Genomic DNA, 15,287 nt, shown 5'->3' on the forward strand with positions numbered 1-15,287 from the left:
TACGGATAAGCTGAATGCTCTGGCACTCATCACAATGTCTAAAAAGCATAGAGAATTAGGCAACCATCACCATGGTCTGATTTTAGAATATATCATCACCTCAGAAAGAAACCTCATACCCATTAGCAGTCACCCCTCAGTCTGTACTCCCAGCCCTAGGCAACCACTAATCTACTTTCTGTCTCTACAGAGTTGCTTTTTCTGGACATTTTGTATAAACTGAACCATAGAATATGTGATCATCTGAGACTTACTTCTTTCAGTCAGCAAATGCTTTTAAGTTCATGCATGTTATAGCATGAATCAATACTTGATTCCTTTTTACCACCAGATAGCATCCTATTATATAGATATACCACATTTTGTTCAGCCACTCATCAGTTGATGGACATTTGGGTTGTTTTGACCCTTTGGCTATCATGAATCATACTGCTCTGAACATTCTCATACAAGTGTTTTTGTGGGCGTATGTTTTCATTTCTCTTGGGTAGATACCAGGAGTAGAAGTGCTCAGTCATATAGGACGTCTAGGTTTAACATTTTGAGGACCTGCCAAATTGTTTCTCAAAGTGGTTGCGTTGTTTTGCATTCTCACGATCAGTGCAGAGGGTTCCAATTCCTCCACATCCTTGCCAACACTTTATATTGTCTGTCTTTACTGACATCCAAATGTATGTGAAGCAGTATCTCAGTGTGGTTGTGATTTGCATTTGCCTAATGACTAGGATGTGGAGAATCTTTTTGTATGCTTGTTGGCCATTTATATATCTTCTTCAGAAAAATGTCTATTTGTTGAAAAGACTATTCTTTCACATAGGTGACTTTTTAATAGCAAATTTTATTACGTCCGTTCTCATTATGAAAACCAATATATATAAACTTGTGGAAAACTTTTAAAATACCAAAAAGAATAAAGAAAAGAAAAAAATCCATATTGCTACTACCTAAAGACAGCTAGTTTTAACTGTTAAAATATGCAGTATTTGCATATATGTATTTGACTTGAATGGCATTATGCTGCAAACCTCATTCTGTGTTTTCCTTTATCACTCAAGATTTTGTTTGGTGTACACCGAGACTATTGCTTCTAACTAGTGCATAGTAATTCATATTACAAATGTGCACTTACCACATTCTAGGTATCTATTCCCCTAAGGATAAAACCTAGATTTGCCTGCAACTTTGCAATTCATAAACACCGCCAGAGCAAGCATCCCATCATATGCAACCTTAAGGGCAGGGGTGGTATATATACCACTCCCAGATATACACACCTAGAAGTGGATTTCTCTTTCCCGAGTCAAAGAGAATTTACGTTCTTAATTCCACGAAGTACCTCCAAATGATTATTTCTAGAATGTCCTAACCAGTTTATACTTTCATCAAAACTGCAAGAGTTCCCAGGTACCCTAACAGTAGCATATGTCTTTATTTTTGTGATTCTGATGTAACATAGTTTTAAAATGTATCTGCCAGATTACTAATAAGTTTGAGCAACTCTTCATATACTTGTTAGCCACTGAGGCTTCTCTCTCTGTTCATTGCCTATTTGGGATACTTTGCTCAATTTTCTGTTGACTCTCATTATTTTCTCTGTGATTTGCTCAAGCAAATATTAAATGGTTTTCACTGTTTTGATCATAATCGACAGTAAAAATATATTTAACATTACAATCAACATATATATATAATCTATAATATATATCATATTAGCACATAAAAAGATATGTAAATATGTTAATTATAGTTTATGTTGATTATATTAATATATAATTATATATTAAGTCTATGTAATTAAATGTGACTAATTATATGTTATTATGTACTGATGATATGTATATGCAAATATCATATTCCCCAATACACATTGTGTGTAATGTATATTTTAATTTGCATTTTATTTACACAACTTAAACAAAAAGTTAATGAGTATGTTCCTTTAATACTATGATCTCTGATGCTTTCTTTTCTAGTCTACTTTATTTTTTTAATGCTTATCTGCAATTACTACCTGCATTTATCACCCAATAATGGTTTACAGATGAGAGTCTAAAATCAATTCTCCTTGATGTTATCCCTAGTCAGTCTGTCATGTCTCTGTTAATTTTGCCAATGGGTACATTGTTTATCAGAAATTTTTCATTTTGATGTAGTCAAAGTCATGCATTATTTGAGTCTGGGTTAGGAAGTTTCCCTCCACTTCTAGTTCATAGATATTTTCTTACGTTTTCTTCAATTTGATTTGTAAGTTTAACTTTTGAATTTAGGACTTCAGTCTGAGACCCCCTCCTTTTAATATAATTATATTATATTTATTATATTTTTAATATTTTTTTTCTCCATAGAGTGAGCTAATTTGCCCAGTAACATCAATTAAACAATTTTTTTTTGTTTGCCATCCCTTTGTGGTGCCTTTTTTTTTTTTTATCATATATCAGATTTCCACATAACATGAATTTACTTTTGTTTCTTGGTCCATTTGTTGGTTTTTGCACTAGTGCTCTATGGTTTTATCACTTTTTCATGTAATTTATATCAAAGACAAAAATCAGACAGGTAGGGAGATCGGTGTTTTTCAGTCAATGGGTGGAGCATCCAAAATCCAAAGATCAGAGCATCTCAGCAGGATGTTTTTGCCTTAGACTTTTTATAGGGAGGGTTAAACAAGTGGCAGATGGGGTGATTTATAGTCGGGGTTGTTTTTCAAGCAGGAGAAGTCTCAGTTATGTGAACAGGAAATGTTTTTCTCTGTGGTTAGCGAGTTTCAGGGGACAGTTTTAATCTTAGCAAATCAATCATGAGACCAAGAATGGGGAGTTGGAGGATCAATGTCTGGCCTTGTCAAAAGGGGAAAGGTCTGTGTTTGGCCTTGTCAGTGCAAGACGGACATCATTTGTCTTAGAACACTCTTAGGGGTTAGAGTAATCTCTGAGGTCTTGGTCAAGGCTCGGTGAAACTGTCCACAGAGTCAGCAGTTCCTTGTTGGCACTCTCCTTGGAGCACTGGCTAAACCATCTGTTGAGCTCTGATGGTGGTCTGGAGCTGAGAAAGGGTTTTGGAGGCAGGACATTTGGTTGGGAAGATAATTACAAGACAGAGGAGAAAAGAAGTAGAGGCTGTATTAAGAAGCACAACCAAGACTTGAGGCCAGTGGGAACCCATCTAGTGGATTCAAGAAATTGGGGTGGAGAGGTCCTTTGATGATAGGTCAGGACCATGGTGGCCGTGCAATGACTGTCTTGGTTAGCATCTCAAATGTTCTTGCTTACCATGTCAGGGAGGTTTAGGGGAACAAATGTGCAACAACCGGAAGCCTTGAATGTTTGTAGGTAGATGAGGAATAGAGAAGGAAGTGGTAAGGAGGGCAGAAATGAAAAGGAAAGGGAAGGCATGACTCAAGGAATTGGGCGATAGACAATGAATGAATGACGAGAAGGATATGAAGGAAGACTATGAAGGAGCCTAGGTAGGAGAATCCAAAGGACTTGTGTTCCAGGTTTGGGCGGAAGCTGACCCTACTGTGATGTCATCTATTTGTTCCAAAGTCAGTGAGAAAGCTGTCTGTCTCATGTCACTGTCAAAAGAGCCTCAGTTTAAGGTCTCCTGTTGGGGTGAATTTCCCCCAACTTCAAAATAAGACTGATTTTTTTTTTTTAAAGATTTTTAATTTACTTATTTGAGAGAGAGAGCGCATGAGTAGGGAGAAGGGCAGAGGGAGAGGGAGAAGCAGACTCCCCGCTGAGCAGGGTGTCTGACAAGGGGTTCAATCCCAGGACCCCGGGATCATGACCTGAACCAAAGGCAGACGCTTAACTGACTGAGCCACCCGGGTGCCCCAAGACTTGTGTTTTTTGAATTGTGAAAAATGAACCCAAAGTTGTACACCTTAGAGTTTACAGCAGTTAGTGGTTAGGAAGACAGTACAGTTGATCCTTGAACAACATGGGTTTGAACTGAAAATTCTCTTGTACACTGATTTTTTTCAATAAATACAGTACAATATTGCAAATGTGTCTTATGATTTTCTTAATTGTCTGATATCCCCCTTGTTACAAGATTTACAAGTAACCATATCTATGGTTGTTGTGGAAGGAGTAGATTGTCCTGGTTTGTTTCTAATTGTTTGAGTTGTGAAGCAACAAAAACAAACTGAAGGAGAATTAGAACCAGGAATCAAAATCAAACCCTAATCAAAATCAAGCCCATATCAAAATTAAAACTACAATAATACACTACAACACAAGTTTTTTTTAAATTAAGTTTGTTATTTTAATCTGGTATAGTTAACAGACAGTGTTATATTAGTTTCAGGTGTACAATATAGTGACTCAACAAAAATTCTATGCATGGCTCAGTGATTATCACAAGTGCACTCTTTAATCCTTAGTATCTATTTCACCCATCCCCCCACTCCCTTCCCCTCTGGTAACCATCAGTTTGTTCTCTATAGTTAAGAGTCTATTTCTTGGGGCGCCTGGGTGGCTCAGTCGTTAAGCGTCTGCCTTCGGCTCAGGTCATGATCCCGGGGTCCTGGGATGGAGCCCCACATCGGGCTCCCTGCTCGGCGGGGAGTCTGCTTCTCCCTCTGCCTCTGTCCCTTCGCCCTCCCCGCCCCCTGCTCATTCTCTCTCTCTCAAATAAATAAATAAAATCTTAAAAAAATTCTATTTATTGGTTTGTCTCTCTTTTTTCCTTTGTTTAGTTTCTTAAATTCCACATGTGAGTGAAATGATATGGCATTTGTTTTGCTCTGACTGACTTATTTCACTTAGCATAATACCCTCTAGTTCCATCCATGTCGTTGCAAATGGCAAGATTTCATTTTTTACGGCTGAATAATATTCCATTGTATATAGACACCATATTCTCTTTATTCATTCATCTATTGATGGACACTTGAACTGTTTCCATAATTTGGCTATTGTAAATAATGCTGCAGTAAACATAGGGGTACATATATCTTTTCAAATTAGTGTTTTTGTATTTTGGGGGTAAATACCCAGTAGTGAGATTACTGGATCATAGGATAGTTCTATTTATAAATATTTGAAGAACCTTCATACTGTCTTCTGCAGTGGCTGCACCAGTTTGCATTCCCCCTCACAGTGGAGGCTGTACCAGTTTGCATTCCCACCCACAGTGCTCAAGGGTTCCTTCTTCTCCACATCCTCGCCAACATTTCTTGTTCCACTACCCAACTAGTAGAATGGCTCAATTTAAAGATCGATCATACCAAATGTTGGATGTAAAATGGTACAGCCACTTTGGAAAACAGTCTTATCATTTCTTAAAAAGTTAAACATCTGTGCACCATACGCCTTAGTATTTTCCCAAGAGAAATGAAAGCACACATCCAAACAAATGTTCATAGCAACTTTACTTATAATAGCCCCAAGCTGGAAACAGCACAAATATCCATCAACAAGTCAATGGATAAACAAATTGGGCCGTAACCCCACAATGGAATACTACTTAGCAATAAGAAGGAATGAACTATGGGTATAATCAACAACCGGGATGAACCCCAAATCATGATACTGAACAAAGGAAACAAAAGAGAGTACACACCATATACAAACCAATCTATAGCGACAGAAAGCAGATCAGTGGTTGCCTGGGGGTGGGGTGGAGAAGTGGGAGGAGCACTGGAGACACTTTAGGGGGTGATGGATAGTTTCGTTATCTCGACTGTGGTAATGTTTTTTCCTGGCATACGCATTTGTCAAAAATTACCAAATTACACACTTCATATATGTGTCTTTTATTATATTCCAATTACATCTAAATAAAGCTACTAAAAATCAAGAGCAGAAATGTGAAAGACAATATAACTACAAATACTAGCAAGATGAAAAGATGTACGAGACTTTCCAGGGCAACTGGATGGAAAAAATGAATTTGACAAGCTGGAGGAATGCATCCTTCCCTAACAAATTCTAAATCACCAACATGGACCTAAGAAGAGATGGAAAGTTTGCATAAACCAAGTATCATAAAAGAGATTTAAAAAGGTATCTAGCAACTGCCACTGAAATAAAAGCAGAATCAGAGAGATTAAGAGCTGAGATTTATGTCACCTATAAGGAACAGATAATTCCAATGTTATTTGAACATTTACTCGCCATAGAAAAGAGTGGAAACTTCCCCAATTCTTTTTATAAAGTTTATGTACCTCTAATAATAAAAATGAGCAAAAATTCCAGATAAAATATTAGTAAATCAAATCCAGCCATGCAAGAAATGAACAATACAGCGTGATCAAGTCCTATAGTTCAGGAATGCAAGGAGAATTCAGTATCAGGAAGCTAATCAGCAAATTTCATTACAAGTTCTTCAGTAAGTTTTTTTTATTATTATTATGTTATGTTAATCACCATACATTATATCATCAGTTTTTGATATAGTGTTCCATGATTCATTGTTAGCTCCATGCAGAACGGGCCCTCTTTAATACCCATCACCAGGCTAACCCATCGCCCTCCCCTCCTCCCCTCTAGAACCCTCAGTTTGTTTTTCAGAGTCCATAGTCTCTCATGGTCCGTCTCTCCCTCCGAGTTCCCCCCTTCATTCTTCCCCTCCTGCTATCTTCTTCTTCTTCTTTTTTTTTTGTTAACATATAATGTATTCTTTGTTTCAGAGGTGCAGATCTGTGATTCAACAGTCTTACACAATTCACAGCACACACCATAGCGCATACCCTCCCCAATGTCTATCACCCAGCCACCCCATCCCTCCCACCCCCCCCACTCCAGCAACCCCCAGTTTGTTTCCTGAGATTAAGAATTCCTCATATCAGTGAGGTCATATGATACTTGTCTTTCTCTGATTGACTTAATTCACTCAGCATAACACCCTCCAGTTCCATCCATGTTGTTGCAAATGACAAGATTTCATTCCTTTTGATGGCTGCATAATATTCCATTGTATATATATACCACATCTTCTTTATCCATTCATCTGTCGATGGACATCTTGGCTCTTTCCACAGTTTGGCTATTGTGCACATTGCTGCTATAAACATCGGGGTGCACATACCCCTTCGGATCCCTACATTTGTATATAAGTTCTTCAGTAAGTTAAAAGAGAAAAATAATCATATAATTTAATCCTTAAAAGGTATTTGATAAAATTTGGCAACTCTTCCTTTTCAAACATAGGAGTAGTTATGAAAAAATCAATGGCGAATCATATCTTTAAGTGGCAAAACAGTATAGCTCCATCAGTGAAAATCAGGAACATGAACAAACATTTGTGGAACCAGGGTACTCAAAGTCCCCTTCCATGGCACCTCTCCTAGAATGTAAGTGTTATGTGTCCAGCGACTTTGCTTTAGAACCCCAGGTATTCTCAGCCCTCCCTGACTGCCTCTCAGCAAACACTCAGTGGACATTGGTCCGATGATCAAAACCATTAGGAACAAAGCAGGACTACCGGCTACTACCATAATACTCCACATTGTCTTGGAAGTTGTAACAGGAAGCCTAGGACAAGGAAGTGCGGGGCCTGGTATAACACTGGAAAAGCAAAGATAAAAACCATCTGTTCGTTGCTGATATTACTTTATAACCAGGAAGGCCAAGAGATTCTGAGAAGAAAAATGGATTAGAATCCATAAAATTCATGAAGTTCATAAGGTGGCTTATAAGTTGAATGTGCAAAATAACTGTTCTCTATTTCAGTAATAATTTCCTAGGAAAAGATATGGGGGGATTTTTTTCCATTCATAATAGCAACAGAATCTATTAAGTACTTGGAAGTAAACGTAACAAGATTAGAACCTATATGAGGGAAACATAAAAAAATCTTTTTGAGAGCCATAAAATAAGATTTGAGCAAAAGGAAATACACAGCATGTTCTTGACTGGGAAAAACATATAAAAATATCAATCCTTTAACCCATCATAAGAATAGAGAAATAGATCAGTAAAATGTATCGTCCCTAATATAAATATAATAGCATTCATATTGACAAAGGTATTATTTCAAACAAGTGGAAAATAATGGATTGTTTATTAAATGGTGCCGGCACAACTGGCCAGCCTCCTGGATGAAAATAAAATTGAATGCCTATCTTAGCACCATCTCCAAAAATAAATACCATGTGTATAATCTGGGAGCAGGGAAGACAATAAAACTGAAGATCCAAGTGTCCTTCGACTGATGAATGGATAAAGAAGAAGTGGTTTACATATACAATGGAATGTTGCTCAGCCATAAAAAAGAATAAAACTTTGCCATTCGTTCTTTGGATGGATCTAAAAAGTATTGTGCTAAGTGAAATAAGACAGAGAAAGACAAATACCATATGTGGAATTTTTTTAAAAGATTTTATTTATTTATTTGAGAGAGAGAATGAGATAGAGAGAGAGCATGAGAGGGGAAAGGGTCAGAGGGAGAAGCAGACTCCCCGCTGAGCAGGGAGCCCGATGTGGGACTCGATCCCGGGACTCCAGGATCATGACCTGAGCCGAAGGCAGTCGCTTAACCAACTGAGCCACCCAGGCGCCCCCCATATGTGGAATTTAAGAAACAAAACAAATGGGGCAAAGGGAGAATAAAAGAGAGAGAGGCAAATCAAGAAACATGGTGGTTCCCAGAGGGGAGAGGGTGGGGGGATGGGTGAAATACGTGCCAGGGATGAAGGAGCGCACTTGCAGTGACGAGCACTGGGTATTGTATAGAACCTGGGTATTGTATTGAATCATTATATTGTACACCTGCAACTAATATTACACTGTATGTTAACTAATGGGAATTTAAATAAAAATTAAAAAAATAACAAATTTAGAAAATATTTTAAAAACACAGAACAAATTATTTATGATCTTGAATATACAAAGAACACTTACACTTCAACAAAAAGGGATTAGTCAGCCCAATGAAAAAGTAGATTGTTTGCAGACTCATAAATCCAAATGACAACAAACATGAAAAGTGCTCAAATTTGATGATACTCAGGGAAGTGCAAATTAAGATAACAATGAATTGATCCTTTTACCAGCAACCTGACAAAAAAATAAAGAAGACATATTGAATCTATCCCTCTTAGGGATATGGGATCAGAGTACTCTCAGATACTGCTGGTAGAAATGTTAGCATCAGACTTTGTAGAAAATAATCTGAGAAGAGCTAACAGTCCCTTTCCTGGGGACCTAGCCCATAGAAATAAAAGCCTTATGTTCTGTGAACTTTATTGTAGCATTGTTTATATTAGTAAAAATAAAACAAGTACAAAGTGAATGTTTATCAATAGGAAATTAGATACATCCTCCAAACCATGGAATATCATATAGCCTTTATAAAGGCTGACTTAGAAATATACTGATTGGCTTGGATGAATTTCCACAAGATATTAAGAAAAGCAAGATGGAGATAAGAGTGTTTAATTCTAGTTTTGTAAAACAATATATGTTTACAGGTATGTTTATTTTGTATGTTATGAAACATAAGGGAAAGACAGGATGACATCAATTAAGTCATCCACATCACTTACCCTGGGCCATGGCGTAAAAGAGGGGAAGGATGTAGTAGGGAAGAAGAAGGAGAATGAGAAGAGAAACAACCAAAAAGTTAAAGAAAAAGGACTGCATTTTTCAAAAAGCATATATTTTTGTAAAATTGTAAGTGGGTGTTTTTGCAATTTTACATGGAGTCGATTCTTCTTATTTGCAGATTCTATATTTCCCAGTTTGCCTACTTAATAAAATGTATTCGTAATTCCAAATCAACCAACAGAAACATACATTAAGATGAGGTTGTGACCAGTTGATGAAAATGTGACCAGAGGCTTACAGGAACCTATGCCCATGTTTCTTTTAGAAGCAATGATTCAGGGGACGTCTGGGTGGTCAGTTAAGTGTCTGATTCTTGGTTCCTGCTCAGGTCATGATCTCAGGGTTGGGAGATCCAGCCCAGCATCAGGCTCTGTGCTGGGCATGGAGCCCGCTTAGGACTCTCTCCTTCTCTCTCTGCCCCACCCCCACTCCCTCTCTTCAAGAATGTGTCTAGCACACGTAACGGGATCTGACTTGTGTCTAGTACCCATGTTTTAAAAGATGAGGTAAGGGAGAAAAGATCTTACGTTTTCCATGCTGAAATCTGTGAGCGTTCTTAACAGCTATATTTACCTTGTTCACAGTCATCTTATTAAGTCTTCTGGTTAGTTCTGGGAATTTGTTGATTTCTTTGGATTGTATGCTCAATACAATGATGTCACCTTTTAGTCTCATCATTTCCAGCAGGTACTTCTGGTATTTTTTTATGCCTTTATATATTATCAATACTTTTTAAACAACAGGGAAAAAATGATGAAAATGAGCTTCCTTGTAATTTTTCTGGGTTGAAGAATAATACCTTTGGAGCACTGGTCACCAACTCAAATGCCTTTGGGGGCCAGGCACGTCATTTTGCCCAATCAAGTGTCCTGGGAGCGCCCTCTTGTGGAAGCTTCATGACAGGCATTGCAATTTTCAGTGTTGGCAATTAATACAGAATTTTTGAATCCAGTGTGTCAGCCAGATATAGTGGAAGGGCTGCCAGTTTATGGCCTCTACTCTAGAATCTTGCCACTGAGTATAGTGTTGACTTTTTTTAAACTTATTTTTTTCATTATCTTACCAGGTGAGCATTAATAGTTTTTCTGGTTGCCATAGCAACTGCAGGTATGTTGTATTCACCATTTATTCAAGTGTTAGTTGCAAATTTAAATGTGCTTAAAATAAAAATGAGAAATTATATGGATGAGACTGCCAGCTACACAGTGGAAATAATAGCTTCTGGTAAACTTTACTATTAGAAACACGTCTGCCTGGTTCACAACTCAGTATTAAAAAGAAAAAGATTGTTAATCGTTTCAGAAAGAAAAAAATGGCCTTTGTAAAGATTTTGGATTATTTTGATTCAATTTTTAGTTTCAGTTAAATTTTCTAATGTTCTCAGCAAAAGAAAAACAAATTAGATAAACGAAAGGATTAAGGAACTTCAAAAGTGATTAAAAAAAAAAAGTCACACAACCTAGAGGAATTTTCATCCTTTTGAAGTTGGCCGAATTTATGGAACTTAATTTTCTTGCAGATATACAGGGAAAAAAATTGTTTTTGAACTGCTCTGCTGGCTCATCTGCATAAAGTTACCTGGCTTAGCTGCAAGGTCCTTACTGATTCTTCTAAGAATAGTAAAAATCTTAAGGGCTTACAGGGCGAGGCATTGATGAGGAAGCAGGGCAAGTGAACCCTGACAGGTGTGTGCATCCTCTCTAATTAAGCTAGTTTCCACCGGTGTCACCTACCTGTTATTGTCCCCTGGTAATGTGAGCCATGTGGCCAGATTTCCCAATCCCTCAAGAGAAGTCAGAAGTCCACGCTTTTTATGTAAAATTGCCCAATTTTTAAACTACGCAGCAAATGTAATAGGTCAGTGAACTGGATTTGACCCTCAGATTAGTAGTTTGCAACCCCTAATCAAAGGATTAAAGTGTTCTCCTGGGGGGAGACGAACCATGAGAGACGATGGACTCTGAAAAACAAACAGAGTTCTAGAGGGGAGGGGGTTGGGGGGATGGGTTAGCCTGGTGACGGGTATTAAAGAGGGCACGTTCTGCGTGGAGCACTGGGTGTTAAGCACAAACAATGAATCATGGAACACTACATCAAAAACTAATGATGTAATGTATGGTGATTAACATAACAATAAAAAATTTTAAAAAATGTTCTCCTGGTAAGGGACTTAAGAGGTTAAGCATGCAGAAATCAGAAGCATGTTGATTTTTAGAATTTCACCTGTCATTCGTGGTCCAATGGTAGTGGACCATAATCTCTGTTTTTTATCCCCTTCTCCTCCATTTAGAAATGTAAAGATAGTCTGAATTTCACATGTCTTTTGAGAATGCAGCTTTTTGCCAAGCATTCTTACACATAGTTTATCAAAAAAAGCCAACACTCTTTTAATGTTGGCTCTATTATTTAATGTTTTAAAACTCAAGAAGTCAATTCCATTATGAATTTTCAAAAAGCCCACTCCCAAATTCAAAAATATAATGTTGTACTTCTGGGTCAGGAGTCGGTGGAAGGTATAGAGGGTTGCCCACTCTAATGAGAAACATCTTCACCTGGCTCAGAGAGGCATGCAACAGAAGACAGTACACAGAGCCACGTTGTGCCAAAGCACTTAAGGATGGAAAACCTTTTGAAGTGAGTATGAAATTGATATTTCAGTATATACACATTTTGACTAACGGCTTACATAGAAAGTTCTGAGGATGGCCACAGAATTCAAGTTGCTCTGACAATCTGCGTTACACAGGAGGTCATCAACCTGTTCTAAATGGGTATCAGATTCTGGAGCAATCATTGCTAGCATTTCAGAGATAACATGCTGGATTCCCATGCAGCTTTATTTGTTTTTGTACAGAAAACATAGTGCACATGGAATCGCTCTCTCCTTTTCGGTAACTGGATTGATAGGAGGCTGTATCAGTCAGGGTTTTAGGAGATACTTAGGGAAGGTAGAAGAATGACAAAAGTATACGAGTACTCTCAACTCTTTCCCTCAAAGAAATAAACAAAATCTCTAAAAATTAAAGACAGAATATCGCGCTCGCTTTGGCAGCATATATATTTAAATTGGAACGATACAGAATAGATTAGCATGCCCCCCGCAGAAGGATGACTCGCAAATTCATGAAGCGTTCTGTGTTTCTTCAACTGTGCTATTTTATTTTATTCCTTTTTCCCCTTTTTTACAGAGGAATAAAGGTCTAGAAATTAAAAAAAAAGACAGCAGATAAAGGGTATTCAAGTACTATGCCATGCTTGTAATCTTATGATTTTTTTTTTCAATTTTATCCTGTATTCTTCAGGACTATTTGAGAGGTTTTAGCTTTTAAATTATCTAGTACAAGTATAATTCCAATATTAAACACCTAGTTGGTGGTGAAACTGTCATATCAGGTCCATGTTCTGTTAAAAAAGTAAATCTGGGGCGCCTGGGTGGCTGAGTCGGTTAAGTGTCCGACTCTTGGTTTCAGCGCAGGTCATGATCTCAGGGTCGTGAGATTGAGCCCCACATTGGGCTCTGTGCTGGGCATGGGGCCTGCTTAAGATTTTCTCTCTCCCTCTCCCTGTGCCCCTACCCCCCCCAAAAATATAAGTAAATAAAAAATTTAAAAAGTAAATCTGTTGCTAAACTGTATGGTAGGGTGATACAAACATTGTTTTTAATCTTTAAAATAAAGATTTGACATTCCCTCTATACATCCTGTTAAAGCAATAATAAACCACGGTTTATTTTTTTTAATATTTTATTTATTTATTTGAGAGAGAGAGAGAGCACATGAGCAGAGGGAGAAGCAGGCTCCCCACTGAGCAGGGAGCCCACTGGGGGACTCAATCCCAGGACCCTGGGATCATGACCTGAGCCGAAGGCAGACGCTTAACGGGCTGAGCCACCCAGGTGCCTGTAAACCATGGTTTTAAAAAAAGTAACAGGGGCACCTGGTGGCACAGTCAGTTAAACGCCCCACTCTTGGTTTCAGCTCAGGTCATGATCTCAGGGTCATGAGATCAACCCCGTGTCGGGCTCCTTGCTCACTGGGGAGCCTGCTTGAGACTCTCTCCCTCTCCTTCCACCCCTCCTCCCTCCCCAGCTCACGCTCTCTCTATCATTCATAGACACACTACTAAAAGGATGACAACCTCTGAACACATTTGTTCTGAATATTTTTACTGGGTTTCTCATTTAGGTAGGTCAGCAAATTGGTGTTTGCATAATGTACCTGTAGAACTTAGACTGCTGAAAGACATGTAGATATTTTAACAGATCGCATTTATAAAACGGTGTTTAGAGAGACAGAATTCTGTGTAATCTTAGCAGTTAATGTTAGCATTCAAATTCCAGTTAATCAGTATTCTATTTGATCTTACAGTCTGCTAATGTTTAGCACTTAACATCCTTTTTCCTAAAAAAAAGAATGACTTCACCTTTTCTGTTATAAACCATCCAAATGATATCCTCACAGTAAAAAATGTATATATTAAACTTTCTCCTCTTTAGTTAGCATTGAATGTAGTTCAATTATGACTTTTTCCCGGGGTTCAACATCACTTGCCTTGTTATGTGATGGTATCATCTGAATGCTTTGTATCAACAATTATCTGGAACTTGAAAAGTATCTGTAGTTACACGAAAACTTTACATTTCATTTTCAGATATTCTATTCTTTTAAATGATTGGGATAGTGGGGTACACCAAGACTCTAATGGTTTCAATATAATGAAAACACTGCTGATAAGAATTTAAGTAAATTAGATTCAAATAAACAGTGTGTATTAGTGATGTAAATACCAGGCCATTCTAATCTAGTTCCTTTCCTCTGAGATGCTTAAAACGCTTTATGACTATTTTATATATTTATATTATCTATATTATTATTAGAGACAATGAATGTGTGTGTATATATATGTGTGTGTGTGTATATATATATATAAAGAGAGAAAGAGAGACTTTTTAAGACTTTCAGTTTAGCCAGGCAGAAATAATGATCAAACAATATTCAAATGAATTTTCTATGTCTATTCTCCATCTTAACAAGATGTTATCACAAGAAGAGCTATACCTAATTTTATTTTACATCATATCACCTGTAGTCGGCCCCATGGTGTTCCTTAAAAAGATATATCCATGGCCTAATCCCTGGAACCTGTGAATGTTACCTTGCAGATGTAATTAAGTTAAGGATTCTGAGATGGGGAGATGATCCTGGATTCTCTGAATGAGACTTAAAGGCCATCGCTTATAAGACGAAGCAGAGGGAGATCTGATACACACAGAAGAGTAGGAAGCAATGTGCCCTTCTCGGCAGAGATCAGGGCGGTGCGGCCACTAAAAGCTAGAAAAGGCAAGAAACAGATTCTCTCTCCTAGAGCCTCTGGAAGGAGCACCACTCTACTGACACCTTGATTTTGGACTCTGGCCTCCAGAACTGTAAGAGATGGATTTCTGTTCTAAGGTGGTTTGTAGTGATCGTTGTGGTGACTCTAAGAAACTGATCCATTACCCTTGTTACACTACTTTCAGGTGTGTTTCTAGGACATCAACTGCTTTAACACTTTCTGCTCTTCCTTATGTTTATTTGTTTTAATAACAGAAGCTTAAAGGAGTACCTAAGAAAGGACTATTATGTTCTGAATTCAAAGATGATTGAATCTGTGACAACAAATTGTAATATTTCCAGATCTTATCAAATGAGTTTTCAACGGTGCATTGTTTCTACAGATCACATTGTTTAACTA

The 15,287-nt window shown here is 37.7% G+C and overlaps 1 non-coding gene across 1 annotated transcript; it reads left to right on the forward strand.

Annotated features, from left to right (window-relative positions):
- The first annotated feature begins 12,590 nt into the window (after positions 1 to 12,590).
- On the forward strand, positions 12,591 to 12,697 carry LOC113910625. Its single transcript, XR_003516136.1, has one exon. It is a non-coding gene; the product is annotated as a U6 spliceosomal RNA (small nuclear RNA).
- Positions 12,698 to 15,287: the final 2,590 nt, after the last annotated feature.

The sequence above is a fragment of the Zalophus californianus genome, chromosome 6, assembly GCF_009762305.2.
Source record: "Zalophus californianus isolate mZalCal1 chromosome 6, mZalCal1.pri.v2, whole genome shotgun sequence".
Classification (NCBI taxonomy): Eukaryota; Metazoa; Chordata; class Mammalia; order Carnivora; family Otariidae; genus Zalophus; species Zalophus californianus.